We start from the raw sequence: 16475 nt of genomic DNA on the forward strand, positions 1-16475 counted from the left end.
ACTCAATAACTAGAAACTATGCAATCTATACAAGGTGGACATCTTGATTTATGTTACGTGCTGAGAATAATTCAGCATGCAATAAATGTAGTATGTAGACATGAATACAGTGTGATTAGTGTGTATTATGATTATTATTGGGTATCGTGGGTAGATCACATGACAAAAAAAAGTTGCGTATTTGATTGGATATTAATGGAAAATTAACCAATTGCCCACTTTCTTTGTCAAAGTACTAAAATATTAAACTAAATAATAATAATAAAACAGCTGGTTTGGTGTTTCGAAAATGCTTGATTAATTCAACAAAATGTTCCTTTTGCATCAAACAAAAGTACACAAATGTCTTCCAAAGTTAAAAAATAAGACAATCATTTTTATTGGACCATTAGATAGATTCAATTCACAGAAAAATGCATGATACGAGCATGAATGATTTAATGAGGGCCAGAAGTATTTACCAGTTTCTTCTTCACCATTTAACAATTACATTTGTGACTTGCTGCCTTGGTATTGGTATATGCAGCCATTAATAATGGATAGTTGTTTAAGACCGTTTCTATTCTACACTAATTTTTTGTACAGTATCCATTTCAAATGTTAATTAAACCTTACATTTTGCAATGTTTATTTATGAACTCATTTGTACGCGTTTAGAAGTTAGACGATTTGTTACATTGTAGACACTACATTTTGTGCACTCGTTTTTTTTAATACAATCAATTATTATAATAGCAATTAATAATTTAAGGAGGAAATGGAAGAAAAGGGGTAAAAAAAAAAGGAGAAAAAAAAAAAAAGACATAGCGAGTGATAAAGACCTGCCATGGACTTAAAGGTCAACGAATGTGAAAACTCAACTCTCCTGACTCACTCACATGTTTCAAATGTTAAATTCTTCCTCTCCAAGATGCAGTAAGTTCATCATTCTAAGCATGTTTTGAACATTTATTACTTTATAAAGTTCTCCCCCATCTGAAATCTCAGCGAACAAGAGGTTACGAGAGCGTCCATTATGATGTAATAATGGCTTCACTCATCCAGCTGTAATCATGCCCTGCTTTGTTTATAAAGCGAGTTCCTTGGAGGTGGAGAATTCCAGGAGGATTGATGATTCGTCGAGTAAAATCTTGATGCTTGACCAATCACAGCAGAGTGGTTGTGGCTATGGTAAACAAGATAGAATCTCCAGAAAAAGCGTTTTCAGTGGGTGGGGCCTAAGCACATTTTCTCATGTCAATATTTCAATGAAAAGAGAGTTTTGTAGAAACAGACGCATACTGATGATACAATAGAGTCCAACATATATTTAAGATACACTTAAATCAACACAATAGTTGACCTTTAAGAAAAGGGTCATCAGTAGCAGTCAAATACATGCCCAGTGAACCCCTACTCTTTTCTTTTTAGGTCAATAATCACGCATTGCAATAGCCTCATATTAAAGTTAGGTTTATTAAAGTTGGTCGTGCATGATTTGAATCATTTTTGACAAGGTTGTGATAATAAGCTATGAATGATGTTCACTTTCTAGTCCAGTACGGAAGCTTGTTGACCCCTTACTCAACTTCCTCACCATGTGTGCGTCCATAATTCTGCTAACACTTGTCCATGTGTAGATACGCCTAAATTAGCAAAAATGTGAACGCATGGATACACATCGCTGAGCAGCAGACAGTGGACATAAAGTACACAGTGGTGTCCGCACACTAATCTCTCTGTGAGGGTTCTGGTGGATTCTGTCAGCCATGAGCTGCTGTGTGAGGGTATTGAATTCTACTGACGCCGAGTCAGAGAAGCTCTGTGCTCCACAAAACCAGAAAGAGAAAGCACAGAAGCTGAAATGAGAAAGGAGGCCGGAATATAGATTGGCTCTTTGTCTCCCGTTGGTTTCACAGAGCAATTTGACAAGTGAAGTACTGAAACTCCCCTAAACTAACTATTTTCAACTTTGAGAAAAATCCACACGTAAGGAGGTAATTTGCCAAAATACACAGGTGACAGAATTGAGGGAGAATCGCTGATCCAATCAATCTTTTCTCAAGCATTTTGTGTTTTAACGGTGAAAAGTACTTCGTTTTAAGGTCGTTTTTGTCGGCTACACTCAATATCCTGACAACAACATATCTTGTAGCAGAAGGAAATATAAATGTACACCATATAAACTTAATTTGCCAAAATGAATCAAATCAAATAAATAACTGGTAAATGAGTGCAAAACCATCATATTGTAAGAACATTACTGAACATTGCAAAGAACACAAGATCAACAAGGTTGATGGTACTTTTCTGGAAAAATAATGATGTAAATACAGGGAGTGCGGAAATATTAGGCAAGTTGTATTTTTGAGGATTAATTTTATTATTGAACAACAACCATGCTCTTAATTAACCCAAAACACTCATTAATATCAAAGGTGAATATTTTTGGAAGTTGGAGCAGGGCTTTTTTAGTTTTATCTATTTTAGGAAGATATCTGTGTGTGCAGGTGACTTTTACTGTGCATAATTATTAGGCAACTTAACAAAAAACAAATATATACCCATTATAATTATTTATTTTCACCAGGGAAACCAATATAACAGTTCAACAATCACAAATATACATTTCTGACATTCAAAAACAAAACAAAAACAAATCAGTGACCAATATAGCCACCTTTCTTTGCAAGGACACTCAAAAGCCTGCCATCCATGGATTCTGTCAGTGTTTTGATCTGTTCACGATCAACATTGCGTGCAGCAGCAACCACAGCCTCCCAGACACGTTCAGAGAGGTGTACTGTTTTCCCTCCTTGTAAATCTGACATTTGATGAGGGACCACAGGTTCTCTATGGGGTTCAGATCAGGTGAACAAGGAGGCCATGTCATTAGTTTTTCTTCTTTTAGACCCTTTCTTGCCAGCAATGATGGAGCATTGTCCTGCATGAAAATCATGTTTTTCTTGAAGGATGCCGACTTCTTCCTGTACCACTGCTTGAAGAAGGTGTCTTCCAGAAACTGGCAGTAGGACTGGGAGTTGAGCTTGACTCCATCCTCAACCCGAAAAGGCCCCACAAGCTCATCTTTGATGATACCAGCCCATACCAGTACCCCACCTCCACCTTGCTGGCGTCTGAGTCGGACTGGAGCTCTCTGCCCTTTACCGATCCAGCCACGGGCCCATCCATCTGGCCCATCAAGACTCACTCTCATTTCATCAGTCCATAAAACCTTAGAAAAATCAGTCTTGAGATATTTCTTGGCCCAGTCTACAAGTAGACGTTTCAGCTTGTGTGTCTTGTTCAGTGGTGGTCGTTTTTCAGCCTTTCTTACCTTGGCCATGTCTCTGAGTATTGCACACCTTGTGCTTTTCGGCACTCCAGTGATGTTGCAGCTCTGAAATATGGCAAAACTGGTGGCAAGTGGCATCTTGGCAGCTGCATGCTTGACTTTTCTCAGTTCATGGGCAGTTATTTTGCGCCTTGGTTTTTCCACACGCTTTTTGCGACCCTGTTGACTATTTTGAATGAAACGCTTGATTGTTCGATGATCACGCTTCAGAAGCTTGGCAATTTTAAGAGTGCTGCATCCCTCTGCAAGATATCTCACTATTTTTGACTTTTCGGAGCCTGTCAAGTCCCTCTTCTGACCCATTTTGCCAAAGGAAAGGAAGTTGCCTAATAATTATGCACACCTGATATAGGGTGTTGATGTCATTAGACCACACCCCTTCTCATTACAGAGATGCACATCACCTGATATGCGTAATTGGGAGTAGGCTTTCGAGCCTATACAACTTGGAGTAAGACAACATGCATAAAGAGCATGATGTGGTCAAAATACTCATTTGCCTAATAATTCTGCACTCCCTGTATTTCTGTGATTATTTGTGTATTGTCCTCAATTAACACCATGAATACCACAGACAGTTATATGTCTTTCATGCAAGTAAATGTAGATACTTTAGTATTTTCTGCCAAATAATGCTGTGAAAAATATAAAATGGAATGTAAAGCTGAGAATAGTATTCGACATGATGGACAAGTAATCTTGAGGTTTGGAGTTTTGACCTGAGAAAACCTCTGCTACCCCCATAAGAAATGTACTTGAAGACCCCTTAACTATAATGTATTGCCATTTCAAACAGTCATGCATCTTAGTCTTAAATAAAGGGATTTGAATTACGAGGATCCCAGCATGCATTGCACAACCAGGAGGTAAGTAAGTAAGTCAATTATATTTGTAGAGTGCTTTTCCCTGGTCCGTTGAATTACATTCACTGTTGGGGAAGTGAAGGTGAATCCAACGTTTTGGATGACATTTGTCAAAATAAAGACATTAAATACAAGACATACTTATCTTGACCTTTAAAGTATACACTTTATTGAATATTGTTTTGATTGTTTAAGTGCTTTGTGACCCTGGTCTGGAAAAGCACTATATAAATAAAAATTACTTACTTACATTTATGATATATAATCCCTTTGGATAAAAAGGGAAAATGTATTCAGTGCAACTTGTTATTATCATTATTAAGTTGGTTATAGTTGAAAATACCTGTAAAATAAAAAACAAATTCACTAAATTTGAGGAGGTTTGTTGGCATATGTGACTTTCAGAGGAAGTTTCTGTAACTCAAAATGTGCTAATGTTCATTTATTCAGTTGAAAAAGGTATTTCATAAAGTCCGGATTGAGGCAAACCTAGTATGAATTCATTTTGATACTTATGTATGGAGTTTTCTAGCAAAAAGTTATATTACTATTATATTAACGCTATGCTGTTTTGAACTAGACAAGAAATGGGTTCCATTCATAAAGACGATATTTGACATGTCCTTGTTGTAAATTCCCAAGGAAAACATGAGTGATGGTCAGTGATGCTGTCAGTCATTAAAACTTTGAAGTAACTTCTTCATAATGTGGCCTTGTTTTGTCAAGTACCCTTGAAGCGCTCACCTCAAAGCCACTCGGCCGATCCGGCGACCTTTATGAAGGAATTAATTATGCAGTCATTTTGCAACACTTGTTTTTGGAGGAAGAAAACAAAATGAGCAAGAAATAAGCTCAAAGCGTTCGTGTAAACACTTTATTCCCGCCTGATAAATGACTAATGCTGGGGGGTAATGGGAATTCACTACACAACTCATTTTTGAGGTTAATGGGAATTTGCCAAAATAATTCAACCTCAAGGTTAATGGCAAATCCGGTTCAGGGCTGCCAACAGCTGAGAGGATGAATTGGGAAATTTTCTACGGAGGAAATTATAGTTCTAAAGGCACTGAACCGAGCACCTTCTGGCGTATAAGAATGAACTTAAGAAGAGCAATAATGAAAACAGAGAATCTGAAAAGTTCAACTGTAATAACTCCGAGGCTCTAAGTGGGTAAACTGTGAATACTGCAAAAAAAATACTCTTGTAACAATTGTTCACTGCACCCACAGTCAAGTGCTCACTTGTTAAATCTAACCAGGGGACACAATCCAAAAGAAAACCAAAAAGAAATGTCAGAAAGGCACAGACTTGTAAACAAATGTAACAAATAAATGAACACAAGGGGGTGAACCTGCATGTTGAGTTCTGCCATCATTACACAATTTATGTTGACCAATAAATATTCAATTATAATATTACATTTCTTGAGTCCAACCTTTCTGTTGAAGACATTATGACGTGTGTGGTCAGAGGTTTCAGATGTTTCAGAGAAATTAAATAAAACCTTAAGTGAATTTAAAATCTAATCTTAGATTTAACCTTCAACTGGTCATGGGTTGGACTGATAAGGGTCGACCACACAATTTTTTCCATCAGGTCTTTAAAGACGAGGCGGTTTAAAGTGACCGCACAACAGTATTGAAAATGTTGAGCACACAAGCTCTAGTGGAAAAGGGAACAGAAGGCACAATGAGTGTATAAAAACTTTCAATTAAACAACCGCACAAATACGGCCATGCAAAGTGGAAACTACACAGGAAGGACCAAAAGCTGTGGCAGAGAGTAGCAATGTTACTTTTCCTGGGATCTCAACTGAACTAGATCCTAAAAACACAAGCATTACATGCATCTTAACTGTGGGAGATTGTGTTTCTTTCCATGTTTATCTTAGTAGAACTTTTTTTAAATGTTGGTAGTCAAATGAAAACCTCAGGAACATCTTATACTGGAACTAGAAACTGACAACATTTTGGAGGTCATCTCTAGTTTTAGGAAATATTTAGAGGGATTGGTCATTCATTTGAATAAATTTAAACTGCTTTGCAAAGAACTAGCAAAAAATACATTTACTTATTAACAAAATACCGCATAAAAATTCCAAATCACTGCGGGAAAAATGTGGAGTGTTTTTATTGGCACGGCACAGCCGTCACTGTGGAAAACTACTGCCACAAGCCAAACATTCTTGAATCATGGAAGCCATTTTTCCTGTTTAATTGGATGTTGCGTTTCATAAAGCTCATGGTAGAGGTCGTGTCAGTGCTTTTCCATTTCCTGCCAGGATGTTAAACAACAACATTTGACCTGATCCTAATCTTGACCACATTCAAGGTCTTATTTTTTTCACATTTTGAGCCTAATTTTCCACACAAACAACGTGAAATATTAAACAAATAGATTCAAGTGACCATGAGGTGAATGAAAACGATATGCGTGACTCGTTCAGCCACGTTGGTTATACCGATGGTTCCCACTGTCCTTGGTTCATGGGAATATTAAAGTTATCCACGGCTCCTCCACAGAATATCAATAAGTCAAGTTTGACATTTTTAGTTGTGTTATGCAAGATCCTGCGCTGATCCCCTAAGGCGATTTTAATTACACAAACCCATTTCTACCACGACTAAAGGTTATATTTCACCCACGTGGGCTGGTTTGTGTCCTTCAATACTTTCCTAAGGAGTCATTTTATGCAGAGGTTTGTTCTTGTGCAACACAACTTTACTAATGCAGTTACCGACTCAAATGACGTAGAAAGTTTTTCTCCCGACCAGATCTTACAATTAGCAGCAAAGCTTTTATCGGTCGATGGTGTTTTGCAGACGAGGGACTACGGCGGAGGGAACTAGAAGGAGAGCGAGCGAGAGGGCAGTGAGTCGGCTCCACCAGCTTCAATCTTTAAACTACTGATAATGCCGCCGAAGATAAGCCTCCATAGCTTAAAACCAAAAGACCGGTCTGGGGCCGTGTGTGTGCCGTGTGTGTGCCCATGTGTGCTCGGGGTTCGACTCTTTGAAAGGAATTTCATTTCCAATATGTGGACTGTTGAGGGTCCAATTTCCTGACCAGTGTGGTGAAACGCTCCATCTGAGGCGTGTGCGCTTGTGCAAGTCCAGACCTCAGCAACTGCAACCAAGCAGGAGATGGGAAGAAGAGACAGAAACACAGATGAAGAAGAAGGTTTTTTTTTTTAAAGGTAGAAAGAAGTGAGTGATAGTGTGAAAAATGTGTATGAGATAGTGAGCGGGCGGAGCAGAGGAGAAGACAGAAGAAAAGACGAGGACAGTGTGCTTAATGGAAGTGACAGAGCGGAGCCTATACTCCTACAAATCACTATACACCGAGCGTGAGGCGGGTTCTAGTCCAGTGAATGTAAACAAAACAACTTTTGAATCTCATCTCTGTACGGCAAGATAAACTGAAACAAACTGCTGCACAGCTGTCCCTTCTTTTCCTCCTGCGGGTGTGGCAGTGTATGATAAAACCATCACTGTATGAAGGGATATCAAGATGATCTACACATCTTCTAATCCTTGCAGTAAAACATTGACATTTTGACATAAAATGTCAAATAAAAAACATCCTGCATTGTGACTTCAAAATAAATTAAAGTGTTTAACCAGAGCTCTCCTGAATGATCATCTTCAAAGGAGGTTTTGGCTTCTCAAAAGGAGTATTATATCCATTTAATGGTTGAAATATATGTTGCAGAAATGCAACCAGCAACTGCTTATTATGCTGAACAATGGTCAGAATGGGCTGGTAGAGGATGAGAATCTGGATTTTCAGTATGTTTTCAAGTCATAATCATGAAGGGATTAAATGTATATCACAATGTGAATTTAAGATTAAAACGCACGGCAATACATTGATACAAGGAACAATTGAAGCTTTCTTTAGTTTAGCGCTGTATATCAGCAAAACACATACTCGAACAGGCTTGAACCCACATCCATCGTTGGCCATTGGACCACCCTTGGTAATACTGCTGGTCTTTTCATCAGTTATAAATCCACACGAGAGAACGGCTATTGGATCCCAGAGCAGAAACGATGTTGCCGTCACCAACAATATGAACACGGCGAGACGTTGAAACAATTCCTGAAGGTGTTTTTAGAACTTATAGGTTTCTTTGATTCACTTGTAACCCCTTATTTCTTCAGAAAGACTTTACAAAGGGCGAGAGAAAAAAAAATCACTTTCATTATTTGCTACAGCCAATAAAGTGTTTGAAACAGAAGTTCGTTCTGCAGGTCTGTGTTTGATTCAATTTTGGCGTGTCAGAAACTCCATGTGGAGTTGAAACGAGGAGTTTAGTGCGTCAGTCTTCGGATCGGCAGTCAATAACAATACAATCACTTTTTGTGAAGCACGTGTGGAGCTCTAGGAGCCTTGTGATGAAGTTTACTCATATTCAATTGAAGACGAACAGGATCAATACGTCCAATATTGACTCGTGTATTAGGAACTCATTCCATTACGTCTTTAACCCCGTCACGACTAGAACTTCTGACTTGTATTAGTGTTCGAATAGTGATTTCATCCGTTTTTTGCCATGATACATTTTCGATACCTGGCAGTTATTAAACATTACTTATCTTTGATTGTGTGGAAAGAGGAAGGTGAAGGAAAAAGAAGGAATATAATCTCCACAAGAAGGAGATGATTCAAAGATGACATATAGAAAACTAATATTACAATAACAAACTTTCAATCCCTGCCTAGCATTCACCTTTCCTGCCCAGTGAGTAGGGATTTGAAACCAAAACAAAAACTAATCTTGCTTAATGCAGGATTATGCAACTCTCGACACTCCTAAAACCAAAATAAAAACACTTTTCAAGGCACTTTCTAACCAAACCCCGACACAATTAACGCTCCAAACCTCGCTCTCTCTTCATTTCCCTTGCTATACTTAATTCCGAGTCATAATTTGTCCACTTGTTTGAACATTAATTGCTTCATCAATAAAAGGTAGAATTGTTACACACTGGGAAGCTGCTCATTTGTAAAATGTCAAATAGGAGAGAAATCATTTCTAATAAAGGTTGACATCGACTTCATTTCACCAAGTTGCGTGTCATCAATACCGTCATTATTCACACTCTGTAAGCGTCGGTCTCTCGTGTACAATTTTCAAAATTGCTTGTTTCCTACTTTCATAATTATCTCGGTGAGCAAATGTGTGAATCAATTTGTCATTGATAGTCGAGGATGTCAGTGGTCACAGATTCAATTGTATGCTTCTGCATGCTTATAGCAAAAAAACTACATTTAAGAAAATATTTAGTGTTGGTTTTGTTTTTAATGTGCTAAGCACTTTAGGGAGACGATTACATGGGGTATGCTATGGGGATGGTAGTTTAAGATACCAGGTGGATCAGTGAAAGATTATTTGTTAGAATCCTTTGGTGAAACATCGGTTTAATAATGTAGTGCCAGAGATAAGTCACTAAGTTCTCTTGCCCTCGTCTGCATGTGACCTCAGCAGAATAGAATTCATCTCATATACAGTACATATACATTTTTAATTACAACTAGGGTTGTCACAAGAACAGATATTTGGTGCCAGCACACAAAAAAAATCATAAATACCAGCCGTTTTGGTACAATAAGAACCATGATCTTGGTGGAAGCGCCGGGGCAGTATACGTTCTGCGAGTACCGAAGAAGAACCTCTGCCATCTTCAAAACAACTTCTGCTATTTCAAATCACATATTTATTGTCATAGTATCATAGTACTTATTGATAAATGAATAGTGTCTTACTTTATTGGTAACGACTACTGAAATGTTGATATAGTGACAACAGTAGTTATCAGCACTTTTCATATTTGAGAGTCAAACACTAGTTTGGTAAAGATGTGAATAAAATGAGGGACTTAAGTAACTTGGTTAAAATGAAAGAAAGGGTTGTGAAGTGCAGGGGCCTGTCGGTAGCTAAATAGGATTCGTACATTGAAGCGCCAGCCATGCGTGTCTACAAACACTTCTACAACGGTAAAAGATGCCACCATTAAACTCTTCACTTAACTGAAAAAGGCATCAAAGCAAACCAAAGTAGACAAGAGAAGCTCTGACACCAGATTCAGACTTTTGTTGACAGAAATGTCGAAGCATAATCGTTGCTTCCGTCACACTGGCTGACAAATAATTGGACTTATTTAAAGCCTACGCCCTAACCCTTAATCCCGAACAGTGCACGTCCCTTAACAAAACCTCCCGTTCAACAAAACTGGCCCTTTTCCAACTGTCACCACCTCCCATTATCCCCTTGACTTGCCTTTCAAACTGTCTATTTCACTTTAGCGATGCTTTGATGCCACACTGTCCACAGAAATATCTCCACCGGCTCGAACGCTTCCTTCCATGACTGATCTGATCTGTTTGCTGGAAAGATTGGCTTTAACAGCAGTTTGGCTGGAATCAAATATTTGATGGAAATGCATGACACGCTCGGGGATCTATCGGCTCTGGTGTCTGAGAAGATGGAGCCAACCCAAGATTGGAAAGATATGGGCTCGTGAAGACAGACACCAATATTTGCTTTATAATGACGACTGCACAGCGTGATCGTCTTCCCTCGGGGGAAGTTTTTCATCAATTTTATCCCTGAAAAACTTTACAGAATTGCATTTAAATCCCCCCAGTTGTTATCAGACATGCACAGCAACCCTAAACTTATCTAAAGCTGCGGTGAAGACAAATTAAGTTTCAACCAACCATTTAAAGCAATTCCCCCACACAAATACTATTTCTAAATCATAATGTCTTCATCTGTTGCTCACAAATGTATGCTAAAAAAAAAAAAAGGAAAATAATACATAGATTACGAGCAGAAATGAAAGTGTTCCGTGAGCATGTTATAATTAGTTCATGGAGTGAACAAGTCATTACGCATTTTGGCATGAAGAGGGAAAAACATTTTTAACAAACCACACACATTTGCAGCTCTCGCTGGCCAAATAAAAATGACATTGTGGGTCTATTGGCTCCATAAACCTCGACGTTTTATACAAAACGACTGCCTTACGAACGTTGTAAATTATTGTGGAACCATCTCGAGAGGACAAGTTGTAGTTTTAACTTGATATTCTTGTATATTGTAAATATTCTTGGGTGTGTAGCAAACTGACAGAACAGGGTCGATTCGTCATTCGAAAAATCCCTGCAGTAACCAAAACAGAATATTAAATGAGTATCCCGGGTCCTGTGTGGAGATCTCAAAACGCAAAAAAGTGGACGACTGCTTTGATGACACATCGGGAAGTGTGCGACACCACATGCTGATACGAGACCGATTTCCACCCTCCAGCATACGGCGAACCACGTCTGTGTCCTTGAGAAATAACCCCAGAGCAGGAGTGTGTTTGTCTGTTTTGTTGGCACTGACGTCCTTTTCTGTTGGCAGCTTCCTCTCGTCGCACAACATTAATGAGATGCAGATTCCCTTCGCCATCCCTGCCTCCCGCGGAGTCACACATGCCATCTACGTCCTGCCGGAGAAGTTGATCAACGCTCCCGCATTTCCATTTTCTAATCCCCGCCACCCTTTATGGGGACCTTGACCCCGTGGAGTCGGTGTGACCCCCTCATCGGTGGTTGCGTACGAGACGGCTGCCAAGCACAACTTTCACGCCAATCATCCCGTAAAAGTCTCGTCGATGCTGTCAGATTGAGTCGATTCCAGCTGCTTAGCTCGCCTTTTTAACAGCAGGAACAGCTGGAGGAAAAACCAGCATTAATGTAGTCGCTGTCAACACGAGTTATCAGTGTGGAACACACACTTCTTGGTACTTATTACAGAACTTAAGGGTCAAAAAGGTGCATCACGTCCCGCGACGAACAGGTTTTATTGCTCGATGAAACAAGAGAACGGCGTCACTGAGTGTATTTTAAATTCTAAATCACTACCAGACGCCTGCCTCGGGGTTTCTGGCCAACACCAAGTAATAGTAAAAATATTTAGCTTGGATCAACTTATGTGTTGATTTAAGAGTGTCTTAAATAGATGTTGGACTCTATTGTAGCATCAGTATGTGTCCTTTTGTACAAAACTCCTTTCATTGAAATATTTACATAAGAAAATGATCTTAAGCTCCGCCCACTGAAAACATGTTTCGCTTGTATGCGAATATCATGGTGTCATCAATCCTGGAAGTCACTACCTCCAAGGGACTCGTTGTATAAACAAAGCGGGCGTGATTACAGCTGGCTGGAGGAGGAGTGAAGTCATTATTATGTCATTATAGACTTCACTCTCGTAACCTCTTTTTTGCTGAGATTTCAGACGGGGGAGAAATTTATGAAGATATAAGTTCAAAACATGGTCATGATGAGAGACTTACTGCATCTTGGTGAGGAAGACTTCAATGTTTGAAACATGCGAGTCAGGAGAGTTGATTTTTCACATTAGATGCCCTTTAAGAAAACACCCCATAATACCCTCTCTCTCCTATCAAATTGAAATCAGTGCCGAGTCAACAAATTGTTAGCTGTAATCGAGTCAAGGATCTAGAAACAAATATATTCTCTTAATTAGTACATACATTTTTGGAGACAATTAAAAACAATTTAAAAGTTTCACAGGTAAAACACAGTTCATGTCTTCTGACGTCTAACAGACTGTAGAAACCTCTTCCGGGTCACCAGTATATGGGTCTTTCTCTGAAGCCAACCAATTTGGCAGAGAGAGACAGAGAAACAGACACCTGCGTTTCCAATGGGCAGTCATATCCAGACACCCTGCTTACTGTCTTTTAGGAAATGCTTGTTGACCTACTTCGTGCCATTTGAAGGGAACTCCTGTGATGGGATCCAAGAGAGCGTGTCCAAACCTTCTGTAGCTCTGGCTTCCACCATAAACTGACCTCCCCGCCACACAAGGACTTAGCCCAGGATGACTCATTGCATTCCAGTCCGTTAAAGGGCGATCTGTCTCCAGCCTCTCATCAGTGGCGCTTCTCCAGGCATCTACTCCTCCTGGTTCTCCATTTCTGTGCCGCTCATCAAACGAAAGGTATTCCTCCCGTTCAGCAACCCCCCCACCGTGACTCAAAAGTTAACTCCTTGCACATACTTGAATGAAAATAATCAGCCCAGTCTGACTTTTCTGTCAGAGAATAAAATAAAGTATGGTCACCGTTTATATACACGGCATATGATGGAACCAGTAGTTTAGTTATATGGTGAACAATTTGCATTTACTAAATGTTGGTTTACTCCGATTGATAATCTAGTTTCAAACAGAAAACATTTTCATTAAATTTTTGATTAAAACCTTGAGATTATATCCTATCTAGAAATGTGAAATGCCATGTCAACTCAGAAAACTAACTATGGTAGTCCCCAGACCAATCAAATACAGACCAGTTTTGGATTCAAGACTAACACAGGCATCCCAGGAGAGTGGCCTACTCGAATGAACAACTGGTTTCTGAAAGAGTTCAATGATCAAAGCTGTCCTGATGCAATCCCTGAAACGGTTTCTAATTCCAAGAGATAAAGGAGGAGGTTTAATGATAATTTATTTAAAAAGTAAAACAGCTACTTAGTTTAACTTGGGTGTTCTAACCATAAAGTTCTTAAATTCAGTTTATAGTAAGTAAGTAAGTAATTTTTATTTATATAGCGCTTTTCCAGACCAGGGTCACAAAGCGCTTAAACAATCAAAACAATATTCAATAAAGTATATACTTTAAAGGTCAAGATAACACTGATAACACAACAGGAGTTCCAGAAAATCAAGGATGTATGCAATTTAACCCTGGGTCAAGGAGACCATGTAACCTCATCCAATGCATATGCCTTTCTAGAAGCCATAGAGGTCATTCCTTGACCCAGAGGCAACACAAGGAATACTTCAAAAACATTAGTTTTCTGGTCATCGGGTCACCTTGACCCAGAGGCCACACAAGGAATACTTCAAAAACATTATTTTTCCGGCCATCGGGTCATCTTGACCCAGAGGCCAAACAAGGAATACCTCAAAAACATTAGTTTTCTGGCCATGGGGTCACCTTGACCCAGAGGCCACACAAGGAATACCTCAAAAACATTAGTTTTCTAGCCATCGGGTCACCTTGACCCAGAGGCCACACAAGGAATACTTCAAAAACATTATTTTTCCGGCCATCGGGTCATCTTGACCCAGAGGCCACACAAGGAATACCTCAAAAACATTAGTTTTCTGGCCATGGGGTCACCTTGACCCAGAGGCCACACAAGGAATACCTCAAAAACATTAGTTTTCTAGCCATCGGGTCACCTTGACCCTGAGGCAACAAGGAATACTTCAAAAACATTAGTTTTCTAGCCATTGGGTCACCTTGACCCAGAGGCCACACAAGGAATACCTCAACATAAAATCACAATAACCTCAGGTGACATCTATAAAACTGGGGTAAAAAATGGTTTATTAACTAAATAACTCTAGAAAGGATGTACATCCTTCATCCAGACCCACCAACTTAGGCTGAAATCTTGTCCTCAAAACTCACAAACAAATAAAAGGTCAAAATAACTTGGGTTAAAAAAGTCAACACAAGTTCAGCATTCTTTTTCTTTTTACGTGCTTTTTTCATTAGAAGGGAGGAGTCGGGCCATTTCATCATCTTCTACAAAAAGGAATCCAATTATGGAGGAGGAGAAATGAAGGTGGAGAAAAACAGAAAATGATACATAACTGGCAGAAAAGAAAAATGCAAGAAAGTGTAAAGGGGTGGAGAAAAAGGCTCGGTGTACAGTGGAAAAACAAAAGAAATGGAATGTTGAAGACGGGCACAGAAACTGGTAAAGTGAGAAGGGTTGGGAAATGGAGAAGAGGAGAAAAGGGGGGGAGGGAAAAAAAATGGCAAAAGATTTGCGGGAGATGAGGAAGGGGTGTTTTTTTGGCAGCCAGCAGTTTCCATTACAGGACAAAATAAACTGATACCATATGACTAATCACCTCATAACTGCAGCAGGAATTTACTGCAATACTTTCACAGAGGAGAGAAAAATAGTCCAGGACAGAAGAAATGTGTCAAACAGCAAAGAGGTGGGGGCGGAGGGATATTTATACCAGACGAAAACATGTCCAGGAAATACCTACTGATCCCAGGAATCGAAAGAGACAAGAAGAAGAAGAAAAAAAGGACCACATTCTACTGATTAACAATAAAAGTTGCTAGGAAAGAAAATTAAAGTTTTCTACTAATACAACAAATGGAGGCAGCAGATAAGAACGAGCAAAAGTTTTAACCTCCAAAGCGTTTCTTTGGATCGCTGCCATTCCCATGATCCCTGCAGCTCAAGTCCAGATGAGGACCGGATGTTTGTCCAGTGGCTTAGATTCTATCTGCTCTGAGCCTTTGCGGACACATTCACAGCTAATCATACTAAACAAAACACTGAAGGTTCATTATTTGGGCGGCGACAACACTCTTGCGTAAGATATTGACAGGTGGAAAACAGCAGGACTGACGTGTGAACGATAAGAAAGGGATTAGACAATAGCAGGAAGCAATAAATACCCCGAAAACAGAGAGAGATCAGAGGGGTTGAGATTAATGTTCTGACCTTCTGACGGTTTTCCTGTCCATACCTGCATCTTCGTGTGCTTGTGATTCATTTTGGAAAAAATTTGCGCAACATTAGAAAAATCAACCTCATTATTATGACACGATCTCAAAAAACAAACCTCACACATCGACGTCAACTGCTTGTGGTTGCTTCGCAATAGAGGGTTTTTTTTGGGAGTGAGGGGAGTGAAAGAATGCCAGAAACCACTAGAAGGGGTTTTTTTTAATGTGAAACATCTGCATGTTAATGCTGAGATTGCATTAACTAGACAAAAAGCTGCATCAGCAGGCAAACAACAACAGATAAAGTGGTGTTTAAGGAAAGTAGGCCAGAAAAATATAAATCTGCCTTGCTAGCTTGATCCGTTTTATCTTTGCCTTTTTATAGAACTTATGTGGAAAACATCTTGGGGAGAGTTTTTTTTTTTTTTTTTTTTAAGGAGCCAGGCGGAAGAAGGGAGGAACGGAAGAAAATAAGAGGCCAAGATGGGAAAGAATAAATAGAAGTAGTAGTAGTAGGAAGCACAAACTACAGGCAAACGGCCAACATGCAGGAAAAAACAAAGAAAGTCCCTCTAACGTTTTATGAGAACCAAAAATAAAAGAGTATGCGCGAGTGAGTTAGTGCCGCTCGTGCACTGGTACTGGAGCTGAAAGCATAAACAATGGTCCACACTCACAGGGCTTTGATGGTGCCCATGTGACTGTGACACATT

The 16475-nt window shown here is 39.4% G+C and overlaps 1 protein-coding gene and 1 long non-coding RNA gene across 2 annotated transcripts in view; both read right to left on the reverse strand.

Annotated features, from left to right (window-relative positions):
• The window catches only part of plxnb2a.1 (plexin b2a, tandem duplicate 1), a 152232-nt gene that overhangs the window by 115595 nt on the left and 20162 nt on the right, over positions 1-16475 (reverse strand). The window lies entirely within an intron of this gene.
• LOC148083848 (uncharacterized) lies at positions 2478-3844 on the reverse strand. Its single transcript, XR_015710695.1, has 3 exons — positions 3265-3844; positions 3100-3134; positions 2478-3001 (listed from the first exon to the last, which is right to left on the reverse strand). It is a non-coding gene; the product is annotated as an uncharacterized LOC148083848 (long non-coding RNA).

Source organism: Callionymus lyra, chromosome 3 (genome assembly GCF_982586985.1).
Source record: "Callionymus lyra chromosome 3, fCalLyr1.hap1.1, whole genome shotgun sequence".
Lineage (NCBI taxonomy): Eukaryota > Metazoa > Chordata > Actinopteri > Syngnathiformes > Callionymidae > Callionymus > Callionymus lyra.